General features: G+C 51.1%; 1 protein-coding gene and 2 long non-coding RNA genes across 8 annotated transcripts in view; 2 read left to right on the top strand and 1 right to left on the bottom strand.

The window, feature by feature from the left end:
* Window positions 1-368: 368 nt before the first annotated feature.
* On the top strand, window positions 369-6,733 carry LOC116663830. The gene is made up of 3 exons (XR_004320202.1): window positions 369-481; window positions 5,373-5,498; window positions 5,717-6,733. It is a non-coding gene; the product is annotated as an uncharacterized LOC116663830 (long non-coding RNA).
* Window positions 6,734-16,092: 9,359 nt separating this feature from the next.
* LOC116663828 lies at window positions 16,093-17,555 on the bottom strand. Of its 2 annotated transcripts, none has more exons than XR_004320200.1 (2): window positions 17,214-17,555; window positions 16,093-16,326 (listed from the first exon to the last, which is right to left on the bottom strand). It is a non-coding gene; the product is annotated as an uncharacterized LOC116663828 (long non-coding RNA). The 2 variants fall into 2 exon arrangements; XR_004320199.1 differs by lacking the exon at window positions 17,214-17,555 and adding an exon at window positions 16,640-17,173.
* A 296-nt stretch (window positions 17,556-17,851) lies between these two features.
* Window positions 17,852-19,194, top strand: part of HDAC4 (histone deacetylase 4) — a 270,795-nt gene continuing 269,452 nt past the window's right edge. For 4 of the 5 annotated variants that reach the window (XM_032480679.1, XM_032480677.1, XM_032480678.1 and 1 more), the window contains exon 1: window positions 17,852-18,164. The gene's annotated coding sequence lies outside the window, so the exon portion shown is untranslated. The remainder of the gene's footprint in view (window positions 18,165-19,194) is intronic. The other variant, XM_032480676.1, reaches the window with a different exon arrangement.

Below are 19,194 nucleotides of genomic sequence, written 5' to 3'. Positions count from 1 at the left end.
TGGGGGCTGCTGAGTGTCTGAGACGTGTGAGGTGCTGTGCCACACCCCGCAGCAAGCATCCCTCTGGAAGATTCAGGTCCCCGGCAGGGAAGACCCCGGCCACGGGGCTCCGTCGCAGCGAGGGGGAGCCACAGTGAAGGCACAGGTGACCACGGTCAAGGGTGCTTTCGACAAGTCCTCTGAAGGAGACGACTCAGGGCTGTAACAAAGGACAACCGGGGCCCGGCAGGTCCTTCTGAAGAGCTGGCCTCGCAGCTGAGGCGGGGCCCAGGAGCCAGCGGTGACACCACCTTGGTGCCGGGGATGCTGAGGGCGTTAGCGGGGATGAAAGAGGCGAGCAGGTTCAAGGCACAGATTAGATCAGGACCAGCGTCCGTCTCTTCCAGAAAGTCCACGCACGCATCTTCATAGGAACAGCAGGTGCGCACACGTCGGCACACGTCTGCACACGTCGGCACTGACGCTCTTCACCTGTTTGAAGGTAACTTCCTTTTCTTTTCCTTGACTTATGTTCTGCTTTTTATATTCCCAAGGGTGACATTCTCCTCACAATACGGGCAGCATTTTCTTTTATTGATGACTTTCCCTTCCTAGTCTGCTCTGCTGCCTTCAGCCGCCCGGGGTCCTGCTGCCTGACCAACAGCACGAAGGCCGACACGCCAGGCGTGTCCTCATGGATAGACTGCAGCTTGCGTCTCGCCATGGGGCTCGCCTCTCTGCGGGCGCCACCCAAGCACGTACAGGCGTGCTTGGCCCAAACCGGCTGCCTCACACAGACGGCTCGGCGAGTCATGCTCCCAACTTCCCAATCATGTTTTGAACTCACCAGGGAACCTCTACTGGGGGAAAAAAACTTCAGTGTTTAAGAGAATCTCAGGAAAATCAAAGTCTGTTGTTAGTACAAAATAAAAAGGCACTGACTTTGTTGAATACAGATTTTCATAAGCTCAGAGTCAGCATTCTACCCCCAGGAGCCACGGTCTCCACCCACGTGGAGCCACAGAAGGTCATGTGGTGTGTGGGGAGGTAGGTGGTCCACCCCTGACCCTCACTCGTCAGCTGTGTGGCTTTGGGAAGCTGCTGAGAGCCTCTGAGTGTTCAGTTTTCCTCTCTGGAAAGGAGGACTCATAACAGAGAGAGATTCTGGGCGGCAGTGGAGAGTCACGTGGTCTCCACGTCAGACGGACCACGGAGCCCGGCAAAGTGTGGACGCTCGTGGAACTGTCAGTCGTCCTTCCTGCTCCTCCCACTTCCCTTAAACCTCTCAGAATAAAAACACAAGACCCCTACTGGACAAGAAGGCTCCCCAAACAACCCTACCTACCCTGGGACACCTCTGTCCTCGAAAGCCCCGGGGCTCTCCCCGCACCACCCCTCTGGCTGGTGGGATCACATCCCGTTACACTTGACATCTGAGAGCTGAGAGAGCAAGAAAGATGGTCACCAGAAGCCCAGGCCTGAGAACGTAATCCAAACACTAGTGGGGACCCTGTGAAGTGGCCACGCAGGGGGCTGGGAATCAGAAGTGAGGGGGCCTGGAGAGAGCCCCCACTCGGAATGCTCAGATCAGGCAGGGTGAGTCTGACTCTCCCTCTGGGCGGGAAATCCAGTGCTGTTTCAAAAGGACGCTGCCCAGGAGTGAGGGTCCCGTCCTTGGAGCCGGGCCTGCGCACTCCCCCTCCGCCCGCCCCCTCAGGACTCCTCTCCAGGGCAGTGTTCCAGCCACACCCATCTGATCCCGATTCTTTTGTGAGCCTTTCTTGCAAGTCACAGGAACCCCAGGGGATTTCCTCATTCGCCAGTTACCTAGCAAGGTGGTTTGCAATCGTGGCTTCCCATTAGACTCCTGGATAAAATTCCAGAATTACTCATTCCTGGACCCCACCCCCAAAGGCATAGCGTGTGCGTGAACTATTGCGACAGGTGCTGGGGGGAGGGGAAGGTGAATCAGAGGCGGCACAACCCACAGACATTCACAGTCTGACAGAAGAAACAACGTACGTATGCAAATGACCATTGCACAAGATGGGAACTGTCTGGTGTTGAAAGAAAATTACGCCATGTTGCAAAGAAAGCTCAGACTGAAGACTCCTTCTGGTCAAGAGATTAAGAAGTCTTTATGGACAGAAGGCATTTAGACTTGCCTTTAAGCATGAGAAACCTGCTTATACGTATCTGCACCTTGTCTCCCAATCCACCTTGTCGACTCCTTGGAGGATGGGCACACAAGAGCTATCACTTTCTTGTTAGCATCTTGGGCATTTTGAGTTGGTATTGAAATAGTTCTTAGTGGTGGAAGAGAGATCTTAAAAACCTCGGTCCACAAGACTATGGGGTTGCCTACCCATCTCACTAACCACCTTGGAAGACTGAAAAAAAAACCAGCATCTACTAACGGCATTTGCCGAAGTGATTCAGTGAAAACAGAAAGAAAGGGAAGGCAAATCCTGTCAAATGTCTTCCCACCCGTGGGGAGACACCCCCAGGGCCCAGCGTGCAGGCATGGGCTCGCCCAGCGTCAGTCTTGGGCCACGTCTGCGGGAAGCCATGGGATGGATGCGTGTTCGTGGCACTGACCTGGCTGCCTGGTGGCCCGGGCGGCCTGCAGGCTGGTCCTGAGCCTTTGTCTCACGTGGACATTCGCGCTTCACCCGGTGTTCCAAGTGACCCCGGGTGAGTCAGCGTGCTGAGACTGACTGCTGCTGCGCCCTTACGTTTCTTCCCCCGACCACAGGCGGGGGCCTTGGAAGGCGCCATGACAGCTGGCTTGCATCTGCAAGCGGTAATTGACTATGCAATCCCTTGTGAATCTGTTTCAAGAATCAAAGAATTCGAGAAACCAGGGTTCACTCTGGAGCTGGAAGCCTTGCCTTGCCTTCTGGCCCACGCTGTGGAGAGCGCCCCAGTCCCCACCGTCCTCTGTGGGAATGAACTGTCATCAGGAGGGCAGACGCCGGAGAGGACCTTCAAGGGCAACAGGCAAAACCCACAGTATTTCAGGGGAAGGGCGAGGATTTATGGGCAAAATGCAGCTATTCTGAGACTCCTCCATAAAGATATACAACCTGAACAAAAGGTAAGTATCTCACTCAGTCTATGAAAGCCAGGGAAATTTATTTTTTGCAAGCTTTTACAGTCCATGGCCTTCCCATTCAATCTTGAATAATAGCACTGAATTGAGCTGTAAAAGCTTCCGAAGTTTGAAGCCTTTTGACAAGTTAATTTAGCAGTATGGTAAAAAGTTTTTCCCCAAGATAGAATAAAGCCATCATATCATGAATGTAGCAGTCATCCAGAGGAAAGAAAACACCATTAGGATTAGAAATGATGTGCTTTATGGAGATAGTTTGTGGTTTTGTGTAATCTACTATCAATATTTCACGAGAAACATGTTCCACTCATCAGTCAGCTGGAAGTCAGTATCTCCACTTAAAACCAACACCCAGGGGCCGGATCACATGTATCTTTTATTGGAAGAAGAACGTTCTCTGTGCAGTTTTCCTTTCGACCGTTCTTCAGATTCTAATTGGGAGGGTTTACATATGTACAGATACGTGCTGCAAAGAGGTCTTTTCTTCCTAGGAAAAAACAAAAGAAAGAAGCAGTATTTTCTTTGTCTGCTCCCCCACACACAGTCGCTGCCGCCAGCCCCCCCCCCCCACCCCGGCTGCTGAAATTGTCGCTTTTCCGTGCCCATTCAATGTGAAATAGCATGAGCTCAGCCACTTTCCCAGATAAGACGAAAGCCGACTGAGGGCGGTTTTCTGTTTGGTGGTGGCGGTTGGTTGTTTTTCAAAATTTAAGTCCGTTTCTCAGGATGCTTCTCCCTTTTCCGACACGGAGATGGGGAAGGAAGCCGCACGGCCCTCTCCCCTTTGGCGTCTTGGTGGTTGCCGCCGAGACCCTAGGGGGAGGGAAGGAATCACCTATAAACGGGGAACGGCACAGATCTGGCTTTGTCATGATGGGTGGAAAAAAAGCCAAGAAAAATTAATTGTATTTAACAAAGAAATGCTTCAGATGCCATTTGGTCTTGTGCCCTGAATATAAATCTCCAAATGTTTCTCACTTGAATATTTTAGTGGGGAAAAAATACAATTAAAATTAAAAAACAGATGCCCTATTACTGTGTTTACACAGTGATTGCATGAGTTGCTTGTGGCCCCCCTGGGTAGTCAGGCAAGTTCAGCATGGCTGAGGGATGTGAGTCCCCCAGTTTTTGGCTGAAGGAGGCCTTGTGTGAGGACTGAAGACCGTGTCAGTCTCCAAGGACGGACCCCAAGTCTCTGGAGAGCAGAAAGAGAAACCCTTTCTAGGTGAGTCTTACCTTTGGTTTATGGGGCAGAGAGTGACTTTTCCCTTTCGTAAAGGAAAGGTTATTTAATTAGTCTCGTATTTTAGGGGAAAAATATTGCCTAACAGGTTGGGATTGAAGACAGAAATAACAAAATTTATGGTGCTGATTTTTTTTTAAAATCTGCTTTGAATTGGGCAGACCTGGGTACAGACTCTACCTGCATCTCGTAATGGATGTTCCTTGAATGATTCACTTAGCAGGTGCTCTCGAGTGCCTACTACGTGCCCGGCAGGATGCTAAATGCTAGGGCTCCAGCCGTGAATATAAGACAGACTTGTCTCCCCCGCCCCCGCCCCACATGGAACGTGCAGTCTAGACACGTGTTGGTAGGCAGGTGCTTACGCCCCCGGGTGTCTTTGTCCTCGTCTGTACCGCAGATAATAAGAGTACCCCTCTGGGAAGGTGGTTGTGAGGATCAGATGAGAAAAGACCCGCCTGCGTGCCCTCCCACGAGGTAACTGCTCAGGGATTCAAACTGTGGTCAGGCGGCTCTATTGGTCCTAATTATAAGTGATGGCGATGTTTTGAGGGGTCAGACGTTAAAAAGTGTCACAGAATAATAAAGAACATCTTCACTGAAAAGTGAAATCATGATAAAACAGCATTTCTCATGGTAAGTTTCTTCCTTCTAAACAAAAATAATCCGGGGGCGGGTGTAGCTGAGTGGTAGAGCGCATGCTTAGCGTGCATGAGGTCCTGGGGTCAATCCCCGGCACCTTCAATAAATACAAAAATAATAATTCGACACAACATGCTCACCTGAAAAGTAAACTACTTGCCCACGTTTATGCATCCATTTGAATTGTCATTACGGTATTCAGGAATTTCACTTCTGTCTAAAAACAGAAACCGATTTGATTTTCATGTAGAAATAACTGACTTCAGCAGGGTCCCTAGAATTTAACACTTAAAACTGATATCCAATGAGATTTTATGAGTTTCAATTGTGCAAATGGATATGCTCCTAAATGTGATTAATAAATAATGTGCAATTCTTATCCCTTCTGGCCCACAGAAATGATTCTGTCCACTCAGGATGTATTTGCTGAGGACCAGGAGCTGTGTGAGGTGGGGAAAGCACCTGAATGAACAAGAGGGGCAGCTCCCGAGGGCTTCTCGTCTGAGGCGGAAAAGGTGTGCAGTAAGTAACCACTGGGCGTTTCAATGCTAACATCTCGAAAGAGAAAGGGTCTGTTCCTTGAGTGTCCTCCTAATTTTAGCATGTACGTGTGTATTTTATTTTGTGTGTCACTGTTAACTACTCCATGCTGACAGAAAAGTAGAAAGAATAACGAACCCGCGTGTGCATGAGCGTTGTTGCGTGTATCCAACAGCTCATTCTGTTTTGTTGTTGTGCAGTGAGCCACGGTACCGGTGTACTGCTGTTTGTTTACTCATTCAGTCGTTGGAAGACCTCTGAGTGGTCTCCAGTTCGGGGCTATGGTGAATGGAGCTGCTGTAAACCCTTGTGCGGAGATTTCTGTGTGAGCATCGTTTTCATTTCTCGAGGGTGGCTACCTGGGAGCAGGATCGCTGGGTCCCATGGCAGGTGTGTGTTACCTCTGGAGAAAAAAACTGCACAACTGTTGCAGAGTGGCTGTACCGTTTCACGTGCTCATCAACCGTAGGTGAGGGTTGCCATTTCTCTGCATCCTCCCTGGGCTTGCTGTAGTCACCGATTTTCACTCTAGCCACTCGGAGACGTGTAAGTGGTATCGCCTCGTGTTTCAGTTTGCATTTCCCTAACGGCTGACGATGTTGAACGATGATGCCAGATTTCTTGATATCCTCCTTTGAGGTTCATGCACTTGGTAGATTTCTAGATAAAGACTTCTAGGTGAGAAATCTTTTATAAGAACTCCTTCCATGGATCATGAGACTATCTGTCCCACATTTACTTCTAAAACTTTAAAGTTCTGGTTTTAACATACAGCTTTTTTTCTGCCAAGTCTAAGTTTTTGACGCAAGATAGGAATTGTATTTTGTTTTTTCCAACATGATTAACCCATTGTCCACGCATCGATTATTCAGTAGTCCCTCTCCACTGCTCTGCAAAGCAGCCGCTGTCTTATATCTAGTATCTAAATATGTGTGTGTGTCACTGTGTGGACCCTATTCTGTGACGCTGCTCTGTCCCTGAGCCAATACCACATGGTCAAATTCCTGAAGCTTAGAAGAGATCTTGAATCTGGTAAATATACTTTGCCCCACCACCATGTACTTACCAAAACTGCCTTGCTTGTTCTGGGCTCTTTGCTATTCAATGATTTTCAGAAGCAACTTGCCAAAAATTCCATTAAAGTTACCAAGCACATTGGCAAGAATAGCCATTTTTACATTTTGAGTATGGTATTCATTTAATTGAATCCAAGATGCCACTGAGTGAAAGACACACCATTATTAAATGTGCTGCAGAGAAAGAAAAAGTCCTGCCAATTGATCTATGACCTATGACACAAAGTAAGGGACCATCAATGTTAAGACACGTATGATTTCCAAGATGTTAAAAATGTGAAAAAAAAATGTGTTTCAGAATCGATGAAATCTGGTGCATGTCTCCAGTTATTTTGGTCCTTTTAAAATATTTTCCAATAAAGTATCATAGTTGTCTCCATAAATATCTTGCACACCTTATGTTAGATCTGTGCCGAGGTCCCATGAGATTTTTGCATTATAAATGGAATCATCTTTATAATTCTGAGTGTTTCTACCTGGTGTACAGGAATGCAGTGAATCTGGACAAATGGACCTTGTATCCAGCAGTCTCACCAACCTCTCTTATTAGTTCTTATAGTTTGCTTATAGATGTGCTTAGAGTTATGTCTTTGTAACTGGTTTTGAATGCAATCACGTTTTGGTAAGAGAAGGTGGTCTGTATGGTGGGTACTGGCTCTTTGGAACCTGTTGAGACGTGCTGTGCAGCCCGGGGTGTGGCCACAGCCAGTCAGTGTCCATAGACGCTTTACGTGTACCCGAGAAGAACAGGTTTGCTCATTTAGTGCAGAATCCTCTTGCTATGTGAACATTTGCATAAATTACTCATTTTATTATTCAAACCTGTATACCAGTTATTAAAAGATGACTGTTCTCCACTACTGAGGGTTTATAAATTTCTCCTAGGAACTTTTAAACTTGCCGCTTTATATTACTTTGAGGCTGCATTACTAGACGGGAAGAAGGTTAAACTGTCTTAGCCCCTAGCGAATGCTGACTCTCTTGCCGCTGTTTAAGGGTCACTTTGTACTAACGAGTTCTTGCCTCGATTTTGACGGATGTTACAATACCAGGGCACTCTTTTGGTTGGCGTTGGCCTAAAACACAATTTTTTTGCCTCTGCAGACTATCAATTTTCGGTATTCTCATGTTTATGGCCGCCATTTGTAAACATTAGGGGAAAAGATCATAGTTTTAAACCCAGTCTGACAATTTGCCTTGAACTGGGAAATTGAGTCAGTTTACATTCATTGTGACAACTGATATATCTGGACTTACTCCCAGTGTTGTTCTGGGTTTTCTATTTAACCTGCTCTTTCCATGATTCTTTTATTCTTCTTCCTTAATTTCTATTGGATTAATAGATTTTTTCCCTTTTTTTTTTCCTTCCCTTTCTTTGTTCCCCTCTCTAATGCTTTGGAAGTTGTACATTCTATTTCAAGGTTTTAAAATTTATAACAAGTACTTTTCACTTAACAACATCTAAAGTTAAACTTCCCAGACAACACAAGGATCTTAAAATGCCTAAGCTGCATTGTCCCCTGCTGCCCTAACAGCTCTACCGTGTCATCAGGCACCAGAAAGCATCCATCATTTCATTTTCATCTTTGTTTGCTATAGCTCATGCCTGCTTTGATTCACTCACACATCTACCATTTCTTGCTCAGCATTTTGTTTTAGCTGATGTACAGCCTTGACCAGGATAGGGGGTGGGGGCAGGGGGTGGGGGCAGGGGGAGGGGGCAGGGACAGGGGCAGGAAGGCATGTGAAAGGGCTTCCCTGTGGCCTTTCCTACCATGATAACTGTTATTCCACAGGTGAGGGAACCAAGGGAAGGGCTCTGCCATCTGGGAGGAACACCCATCCCAAGTTTCAACTAAAGTTCACATATCAAAAATGCTGGAGAGGGTGTGGAGAAAGGGCACCCTCCTACACTGTTGGTGGGAATGTAGTTTGGTGCAGCCATTATGGAAAACAGTATGGAGATTCCTTAAAAAACTGAAACTAGAGTTACCATATGACCCAGCAATCCCATTCCTAGGCACGTATCTGGAAGGAACTCTAATTCAAAAAGATACATCGACTCCAGTGTTCATAGCAGCACTATTTACAATAGCCAAGACATGGAAACAGCCTAAATGTCCAGTGACAGATGACCAGATAAAGAAGTTGTGGTATATTTATACAATGAAATACTACTCAGCCATACAAAAGAATGAAATAATGTTATTTGCAGCAATATGGGTGGATGGACCTGGAGGTCATCATACTAAGTGAAATAAGCCAGAAAGAAAAAGAAAAATACCATATGATATCACTTACATGTGGAATATTAAAAAAAAAGGACACAAATGAACTTATTTACAAAAATATACTCACAGACATAGAAAACAAACTTATGGTTACCAGGGGGAAGAGAGAGTGGAGAGGAATAAATTAGGAGTTTGGGATTTGCAGATACAAACTACTATACATAAAACAGATAAGCAACAGGGTCCTACTGTAGAGCACTGGGAACTAACTCTATTCAGTACTTCATAATGGCCTGGAATGAAAAAGAACAGGAAGAGGAATATTTACGTGTACGAAAGAAGCACTGTGCTGAGCACCAGAAAGTCACACGTTGTGAATTGACTACACTTCCATCAGATCAAGAAGGAGCCAATCTGATCTAGAACCTGGGGACAGCGCTCTAATGAGAAGAGTTCCTTTACAAACAGCAGTACAAGAAGGAAAGAGGGAAGCCCTTCTACCAGCTAACTTACTCTCTAAGAAAAAAAAAATAATGAGGTTGGTATATCAAAAGAATTTTGCACTCCTAAGTGAGCACACAGATTTCTTTTCAGGCATACAAGGAACATTTATGAATACTGGTCATGGTCACACACTGGACCACAGAGGAAATCTTACCGTGCACTGTGAATGGATATACCATGCACATGTGGGGGCTGGGGAAAGATCTCAGGGTGGGTCTGCGAACCCAGACACAGACTTGGGGTGGCAGGATGACTTCCTAAGTGGCCTCAAGATTCAGAGCCTCCTAAGCCCCTACAAACACAGGCTCACCGTGCTCTCAGAGCCAAGGCAGGTCTGGCCCCATCCCTCTTCCACTGCCGCCCACCATCTCTGCGTTTCCAGGAGACACTCTGGCCTCCGATCCGCTCTGGCTCCTGTTGTCCTTGTCAGGATGTTAAGCCGAGTGGCAGAAGAGGACCCCACGTCCACACTGTCCCCTCCATGTGAGAACACTTCTGCTCTGCCCTCCCTGCTCAGCACCGTCAAGGGCTCCAGCTCCCGCCCACACAGTAGGAGTCACCTCCTGCAGCTCCTTGTCTGGGGTCCCTTTCTTCTTGCAGCAGGTCCTGGGAGCCCTCTGCCCTACCCTCGCATGGAGTTGACCTTGGCTCCGGGTCCCGCGTCCCTCAGAGCTCGGTCTTCTTTGCTCCGTGTCCACACCCCTAGGATGCCTGGATACACCAGGCTTACTGCTGCCCCGTGTCCCTCCAGTGATGGGACCCCACCCTGAAGGTCACCTTCCGAGGACCAGTTCTATCCCCCCCGGGTCCCCGCCTGTCCCTAAGACAGGGGTTTGAGTGCAAGTAGTTTATTTGGGGAGGTGACACGGGATGGGTGGGGACATGAAAGAGGGAAGGAAGGCGGCCAACACAGGGTGCTTGAATGCACAGCTGACCGCTTTGGACAACTGGCGCTCATCCTGACGGGACCTCGGGAGACGCGTCCCCACAGTGAGGAGAGGAGCTTGGTGTAACCTTCTCCTCTCTTCACTGCAGGCTTCTTCCAGGGCACCGTCTCGTGGCAGGTCCAGGCTGCCCTCAGGCGGAAGGCTGCGGACACAGCCATGGGACCCCTAGGTATGCAGGGATTTGGGGGGCGTCCTGGTCGTCTGCTACCTGCTCTATGTCCTCACTAAGCTCTGTCAGTGAGGCTTTCGGTGGCAAATGCCCTCAGCGTTTGTCTGGAAGATGTCACGCTGTTACATTCATCATTGAGTGAGAGCTTAGCCAGCACAGGATTCTAGGTGAACCGCTATTCTCTCTTAGCACTTTGAAAGCGTGACTTTGGCTTCTATTGTGGGCACGCGGAGCCGGGAGCCTGCCCACCAGTCAGTCCGGTGGGCACTCCTTGGAGGGTCCCTGTCGTTTCTCTTGTGCTGCTGTGAGGGAAGCGCCTTCCTGACTGGCACCAAACACCACCCCTGCTAGACGTCCGGCGTGCGATCACGCTCACCTCCCGTCAGCAGGGCTTGTAGGACTCCCCGAGCTGAGGATCCTCATCCTCCAGCAGTTCTAGGAACTTCTCACCACTGTCTTGCCCCTTCTGCACCCTCTCCCCATCACCCCTTGCCGTGGACCCACTCCCCTAGAACAGGGATCGAGGCGAGGATGCTTGTGCAGATGATTTACTGAGGAATTGCTCTGAGGGCAGCCGAACGGGGCAGGAGAGAAGCTTAGCAGAGTTGTGATTTAGGCTCCAGCCTCAAGGAATTCGGGTGGTGGCGGAAGGGGGCCTGGCCTGTTTCTACCAGTCAGGGATTGGCATCAGCCTTCGGGGCTCCTCCCACGCATCCCCAGGCGAGGTGATTCCCTTTGACCAAGGACCGCCCTCTGGAGAAGGATGCAGCTGTGAGCCCTTAGCAGGCCACTCTGCAGCAGCTGGGGGTGGCAGCACCCCCCGGGTAGGGGGGAGGGGCTCAGGGCGCCCACGCAGCTGCTGCTTCTCCTGACTGCCTGCCTCCATCTCCTCCTCTCTCGGGTCCCGTTGGGGTAACCTCCTCAGAGCTACCTTCCGGTGTGCTGATAATGGTTTCCGCTATTCTGACATGCTTGTCATATTCCCCACTGAATTTTTAATTTTAATGACCATACGCTGTATGTCTGAAAGTCTATTTGTTTTTTGAAAAGCTCACCTAGTCCTTTTCCTGGTGTCTTCTGTTCTGTTACTCATTCAATTCCTCCCTGACTTTCTGAGTTCCTTCTGACACGTGCATGGTGGACGCTGTGTCACCTCCACTTCTTGGGTGGAATGCGACCCTGCTCCTCGCTCCAATGCGGACTATCGCCCACGGCGAGCTGCTTCCTTCAGGCTTTATGGCTGCAGGGTGCGAGCCCGTTTTGAGCGCCCGGCCTGTGCGCACCCTCGCCCCCTTCCTCTGCAGCCTTCTCCTGGTCAAGGCTTTTCTGCCTGGGCTTCTCAGGCACCCCCCAGGCCTGAGAAGAGGGCCCCTGGCCTGGGCTCGTGCCCCCAGGCCCTCTCTGACCCGCCTGCAGCGGGTGTTGCCCCCAGGGTGGCAGGTGAGTGAGGCCGAGCGCTGGTCCCATCCGGGGCCCATGCTCCCCGGCCAGATCCAGCTTGAGGTCACTGGGACCCTGTCCAAATGGCAGAACCCATTTCCTGAAGCCACGCAGGGGCCTCTTCCTCAGAAGAGCGCTCCCTGGCCCCCCGCCCCATCGCTCCTGCCCCTGGGATCCCAGGCCCAGGCCCCTGCTGGCACTTAACCCCCTGGGGCAGGCTCTGCCTCGGGGACCCAGGCTAAGACACTTGGCGACCAGATGCCTCCAGACACAGTCACACCCGGACTTATGTTCTCGTCTCCCACTCACTCATCTCTCCTGCTCCCTCCTCAGTCTCACCTCTGCCCACGACTGCACTATGTCCTAGAAACTGATGGCCTCAAACTGTCCCAAAAAACATAACAAGTGAAAGCAAGCAAACAAGACGGGATGGCCGTGTTTGGTTCTGACCGGACCTGCCAGGTCCAGGTCTGCCCCACCCAATCAGCGCTCCAAGCCCGACACCTGGCCGGGACGGGGCAGGTGAGCCCCCATGCCGGCCCTCCTGCCTGTGGCCGTTCAGGGCCCTGCTCACTACTTATGTCAGCTGCCTGACTGAGCATCCTCGTCCGGACTGAATCTGGGGAGACAGCCTTGGGTGGGGAGAGGGCCGGATGCAGAGAAAAGTGCCTGAAGAGACGGAAGTCCCAGGGCCGTGGGCTGGGCCCTAAAGCCCCTGCCCTGCTCACTCCTGAGCCGCCTGCGCCGCCTCCGCTCGGACCCGGCAGTGCCTCCCCGACCGGCCACTGACGGGCCTGGCGGAGCCTCTCGGCTACCTGACCTGCAGCTTTCCGGGTTAATTTCATGTCCTTTGGGGGATTTTTTTTTTTTTCACAGAAGTAATGCAGGTTTGCTGGAGAATTTAGAAAGTGGGAAGAGCAAAGAAGAAACAAAGAACAGCAGCAGCCTGTGTACTCAGAAGCAAGCCCTGGAGCGCTCTGATGGACAGCTTCCCGACGTTCCGTGTCTACACACGTCCATGTGCGTAACAGCTGTGCCAGATGTGATGGCGTTTTAGTCTTCCTTGTCACTTAGGGCTGTGATGTGAACTTCCTTCTGCGATACTGGAGCCCCTTTTTTTGTAAACTTGGAGATATAGACAGATACAGGTGTCCGCGTACCTTCTAATACTCTTGCTATGAATCTTTTAGCTAAATTTTTACCCACATCCATATTTATTTCATTAGAGTGACATTCTACAAGCGGGAGTCACGGGATGAAAGGATGCGCAACATTTTAAGTTCTATTTACATCTGGTTAAGTAGCCAGGAGTTTCTACTAGTTGCCACCTGCTGTTAACTTGCAACAGCCTTTGCCTCTTCATGTCAGCTTTCATCAGATAGCTAGATAAAGCCGTGTGTTTCTCTGGTTTTTAGGGAGTGGGACGTTTCATCATGTTTATCGGGCATTTCCCCTTCTGCATTCGCTGTTCATGTCCCTGCCTGTCCTGCTTCTGGAGTGTTCACCCTTGTGCTCTTTGAAAGCCCACTTACCTGTGAAGGAGACCAAGCCTTCACAAAACATGATGCAGAAACATGATGACCTCCCCCAGTTATCTGTCTTTTAACCTTATTTGTGTTTTTGAAGCACCAAAAGGTTCCACCCGTTCCCCACTCCCCTAAACTGGGGCAGCTACTGCCTTCAATACTTTTTCTTCTGAGGTTAAACCCTCTGTTCAATCCAGTGATTTTTTGCTAAGTCTTCACCCATGTGTGACTTCCTCCCCAACCAAGGTGTTTGTGTAATCATCTCCAGCCCCCTGGAGAGCTCCCTCACTCCGGGTTTTTCAGTCCACCCTCTGCCTGCCCTCTATTCTCAAGAGGATCCAAGATTCTGATTCCACCCCCATAGATCTTTTAGGCTGTCCCGAAGTTCACACGAATGGAGTCATATAGTACAGAATCTTTTGTATCAGATGTTTTGATGATGTTTTTGGTGTTCATCCACCTGTATCAGTGGTTCATTCTTCTTTGCTTGCTCAGTGGTGCTCCCCTGTATGAACATGCTACAGCTAGTTCTTGCTGATGGCACCTCAAATCTTAATCGCAACGTAGTCAAGTTTATCAACATTTTCCTTTACAATGGCTGGTGGTATTCTATTCCATAACCATACAGAGACGTCCACTAACAGTTTTTTTTTTAGTATTTCTATGGCTTTTTTTTTTTAACACTTAAATCTTTATTCCATTTAATGAGGTAGGAATCCAGCTTTATTCTTTTTTCTCCAAATGATTAGCAAGGGTCCCACCACACTGCTTTCCTTTCAATAAAGGCTTGATAAGCTGCCTTTATTGTGTTTTAAATCCTTTTGGGGTGATGGTCAAAATTCTTAGTCATCAGCACGTGCACAGAGTGCACATAGGGGCTGGGTATCAGCCGGAGTTCTTCCGCTTGCTTGGGGCTGTTTTGTTACTTTCTATTATTTTCCATTGATCTCAGCCAGACCACACAGTTGTCATTACGGAGCCTAGATAATATGTTTTGTTTTCTGGAAGCACAATTTCTCCCTCATTACTTTTCTCTTTGACTGTTCTCAGATGTTTATCTTTCCAGACGAACTATTCAAACATTTTGTCAATTCCCTTGGCGTTCCATTGGGATTTTGTGTTACTTTAAGGTATTTAAAATGTTCCTTTGGTAATGTGGATTGGTAATTTTGCATCATATTTTTCTAATGCTTATAAAAGTCTTAGCACAATGCCCACCACAAAGCAAATGTTCAATAAATATTAACATTTATAATTATTGATTGAATGGTGTTAGTATATCTGAAAATTAGTTTTTTTTAATTTTTAATTTTCACTTTATAATTGGCCACTTCACGGAACTTCTAGATTTGTAACTTAATTTTATTCGAGTCTTCGGGGCTATTTTTATTTCTGATGGAAGGACGTGTTTCCTATTAGGACGGGGATTCATTTTCTTTCTGAAGCAAAACCCTTTGTTGGGACCTTACAGCACCTCTGTACGAAGCCTCAAGCGGATGGAGTCGGGGCTGTCACGGCCCCGCTGCCCTCAGCCACAGCGTTAGAGACCCTCCTTTTCCGTGCAGACCCCTGTCATACCGAGTTCTCCTTGCTGGCAGTGAGCAGGTCTCCAGCAGACAGCCCCTCAAAGACCTGCAGACAGACACAGCCACCCAGGCCCCCACGTTCCTCTTCTTCAGAAAAGGAAATTGGGGTTCTCCTCCTGGGGTCGACAGTCACCAGGTGCCTCACCCTCCTGGAAGGGCTCCCAGGACTCCGGTGGAGACCCACCTGGCACGTGGTGATGGGCCTACTCATCTCTCTGGGTGGAATCCCACCTTTGCATCACACCGCCAGCCTAGGACCGCATCCCAGAACTCCTCCCTGCAACTCTTCTTCTGCGTCCCTCTCATTTCATGCTTGTTCGTTTTCCTAGATTCTTATGCAGCATTTCCCCTGCATTTTCTCCTCATTGCTGTGCACTTCGAATAATCTGTGAAGTAACTTTATACCTTAATTTTTATCATCCAAATGTTTGTCAGCCACTGATCATGCTTTATTTCCCATGAAAACCTGGTAAGTGCACCGTTTCCATCATTGGCCATGTCACTAGTGGTCATTTTCTTCAGCTATGTCTTTGCTTTAAAATTCTGCAATTCACCATTCATTTGCTTCAAAGTTAAACTATCTTAGGAAAGGCATTTCTACTTAGAATGCCCACGGTTTTCTACCCATTAGTATTTCAAGATATTTTACATATTGCCAAACTGTGCATTTTCATTTTGAAAATTGTATTTTTACCCACATAGCTACATTTTTTTTCCTCGGAGAATCACGGATGAAGAATGATATTAAAACTAATCTCTGCTCATTTCTGAAAGGAAAGGCCCTGAAAATAAGCAGTCAAACACCTCTGCCAGCACTTCACAGGCCGACTTCAGCACAGAAACTCCATCAGGTTTCAGCTCTGTTTGCCTCTAAGACTATTCTAAGACTGATAATTAAACAGACCTATTTTCTGATTTGATTTTAAGTTCTGGAGTTAAAAAAACTCAAAAATTCCTCATTACAAAACAAATAGAAGATTATATCACAAAGCTGTGATTTTGATTAGAACAGAAGGCTTTTCTGTTTTACTTTTCTCTTCTGAAAAAGCATCTGGGCCCTAAAACTTGCAAAAACTCAAGTTTAAGACGATCAGTGATGAAGGTTTATCAGGGCCTTTTTTAATCCACGTTACAATGAGAAGAGGGTGTCAGCTCAGATGCTCCCTTAACGGAGCAATTTCTGATAATCTCGTCGCTTCTGCTACTTTCGCCACCAAGTTTTCTTCTTCCATCACCAAGCTCTCAAGACAGGGAACGTTCCTGTTCCACCAGACCTGCCGATACATCGTCAAGCGCGCTTCAGTACAGTTCTAGTCTGTGGGTTCGTTGGCCTGTCAAGAGAACGGTTTGGTATTTGAGGGAAAAAACACTCTTGGGTGCAGTTCTTAATAAGCTCGCCATACTCTGCTTTCTAGGAAAGAGGTTGCTTCAGGCAAGAGACAGTATATTTAACAAAATTTGTCTATAAAATCTCGAGCTGTTTGAGCAGTGGTCACCATGCTAGGTTTTGAAGCAGGCCTGAGAGGTTTCAAAGTCTACGGCAAGGTATAAAGTTTCATGAAAGCGGATGAATTCTAGGTCCCTTTTAACGTAAAACACAGATTCCATGCAGCGCTTTTACTAAAGGAACGGCTTTATACACACAACAGCGCCGAAGCCTGCCCCCCGCGCGCCTCGTTGCGGTCTTCGTCCCACGGCGGCTTTCCGGAGCCAGCCCCGCAGCCCCGAGCGCGCGCCGTCGGAGCCCTTCTCACCCGGGCGCACACGAGACTCTCAAAACCCTGGGTGCGCCAGGCGGGAAGCTGTGACCCGGCCCGGGGGGGTGGCCAGAGCCCCCGCCGCGCCCTCCGGGTGTCCCAGGGCCTCCGGGGGGCACCGCGGCATCACTGAAAAGACCCCAAGACACCGCGCCCTCGGGGTGGACGGGCCTCTGGGCCCCCGAGCGCGGCGCACGGGGTTGACCCCCCCAGGCCGGGAGGCTCGGACTCACGGCCACAGAGCCCGGGGCAGCAGCTCAGGCAGCCGAGGCCTCCCGCCGGCGCAGGCGCGCTGCGCCCGGCCCACGCCCGCGGGGAAGGCCGGCCGGCCCGGACCCACGCCCCAAAGGCCGCGTTCCCGCCGCGGGGCAGGGCGGGGCCCGCCGCGCCTGCGCACTCGCCCTTCGCGCAGCCCCCTGCGTCCCCAACAGCAGGCAGCACCACGTGACCACTGCCAGTACCCAAGATGGAGGCCGCGGCCAGGCCCGACCGACTCCCGGCCTCAGCCCGCGCACTGGTCTGCGCCCGCCCGGCGCGCAGACACACGCTCCTGACTGCTGCACCGGCGCGGGTCAGCTCTCCGGGGGCTGGCTGAGTGGAGCTCGCCAGGGTCAAGGCTCGTGTTTACAGTCACCACCCGCTCTGGCTCCCTACACACTCCCAACCGCCAAGCGCCCAGTGGCTGGCGCTTGGAGCGTCCTCTGATAGCCCCGCCCCTGAGATTGGCAGCTCCCTCAGCCAATGGGAACCAGTACATATCCAGGAAGGCGGGCAGGGGTGGAGCATCCCTGCCGTCCATAAGATGTCGGGCCTGGCGATTCGTGGCCCCGGGCTGAGGGGCGGGAGCAAACGGGGCTGTACCCGCGGCTCCAGCGGACCAATGGAAAGACGGCCGGGCGCCCGGGGAGGGCGGGCGGAGGGCGGGGCCGAGCCGTAATTGACGAGCTCTTCATTAGAAACCGGGCAGGAGGGAGGGGCCAGCGAGGGGAGGTGATGCCAGGCCGTCGCAGCCAATGGCTGCAGAACCGCCGGTGTGGGGGCGGGGCCTGCGTGGCTGACGGGCGTCGGGGCTCGCCTATGAACGCCCGGCTCGGTGCTGGAGGGGGGAGCAGCATCATGGTTCAACGTGGGTCAATTTTTTGTGAATGAGGAGGGGAGGTTGTGGGGCCGCCGCCGCGGAGCACCGTCCCCGCCGCCGCCGCGCCCGAGCTCGCGCGCCCGCCCGCCGCCCGCCCGCCCGCGCCGCCGCCTCAGCCGCCTGGGCCCGGCGCGCCGCGGCCGCATCCCCGCTGTCGCCGCCGCCCGAGCGCCCTCCCGCCCGCCGCCCGCGGTGGTGGTGGCGGCGCAGGCTGAGGAGATGCGGCTCGGAGCGCCCGCGCGGGGCTAGAGCGCCCGCCGCCGCCGCCGCCGCGGTAAGCGCTGCCCCGGCCCGGCCCGCGGGCCATTGTCCGACCCCCGCCCGCCCGCAGGCTGCCCGCCGGCCTCCACGCCCCCCGCCGCCCGGCCCCGGCAGGTGGACGCCGGGGTCCGCCCGGCCGGCCCGGCCCGGCCCGTGCGCCCAGGCCGCGCGAGGCGCCGGCCCGCGGGTGTCCGGAGCGGGAGCCGGAGCCCGTCCTGGACCTTCCCCTGCAGCCCCAGACGGCGAGGGCCGCCGCCGGGGCGGGGGCAGGACGGCCGGCTGGCTCCGGGCGCCCGCGCCGGCCCAGGCCGAGCCCTCGGCAGGTGGGCCGGGGGCTCCCGAGCCCGGGCGGGCGCCGTTTATGTAACTTTGTCGAGGCTGTGAGTTTGCAGAAAAACGTCCCTCCCGGGGCTCGCGGGCGGGGTGCGCCGTCGCCTGGTGTGTGCCCCGGACCGTAACGGCAGGGGTGGGGGTGCCCACGACCCGAGTGGGTGCCCGCAGGCTTTCCGCAGGCCGATGTGGCCCCGTCCTGCCCAGATGATGAGAGCCGCGTTTCCCGGCGTTGCAAACACACACCGCGGAATTACAAGCAAATTATCTCCTATTTACATTTAACGTTGAATTATTTGACACTGTTATAGCAGGAGACCGTGCGTATCAGTTGGAAAGGCCGGGGGTGGAACCCAGTGTACTCATTTAATGCATATCAAAAATTTGTAATAACTTGCAGCAGCTGAAATGAGTGTTTTCTTTATTGCATGTTGTAAATTGACCTGCTGTGACACAATTTTCAAATAAAGTGTTGCAGAAATTAAACTCAAGTTATTTTAAAACTAATGACTTTCTTAACTAAATCCTAATTGCATTACTGCAGAGACCTACCTAATTGCTTTCAGCAGCTCTGCCTGCCCTCGGTGAGGGAGGAAAGGGCCTGTCTAGTTACTTTGCTTCCTCTCTTTTCTCTACTCAGGCTTTTCTGTTTATTCCCACAAACCACCTAAGCATGGGAGGCCTGAGAGTAAACAAGTAAACAGCCCTCACCC

The sequence above is a fragment of the Camelus ferus genome, chromosome 5 (assembly GCF_009834535.1).
Source record: "Camelus ferus isolate YT-003-E chromosome 5, BCGSAC_Cfer_1.0, whole genome shotgun sequence".
Taxonomy (NCBI): Eukaryota; Metazoa; Chordata; class Mammalia; order Artiodactyla; family Camelidae; genus Camelus; species Camelus ferus.
This window is presented reverse-complemented; position numbering and strand designations above follow the sequence as displayed.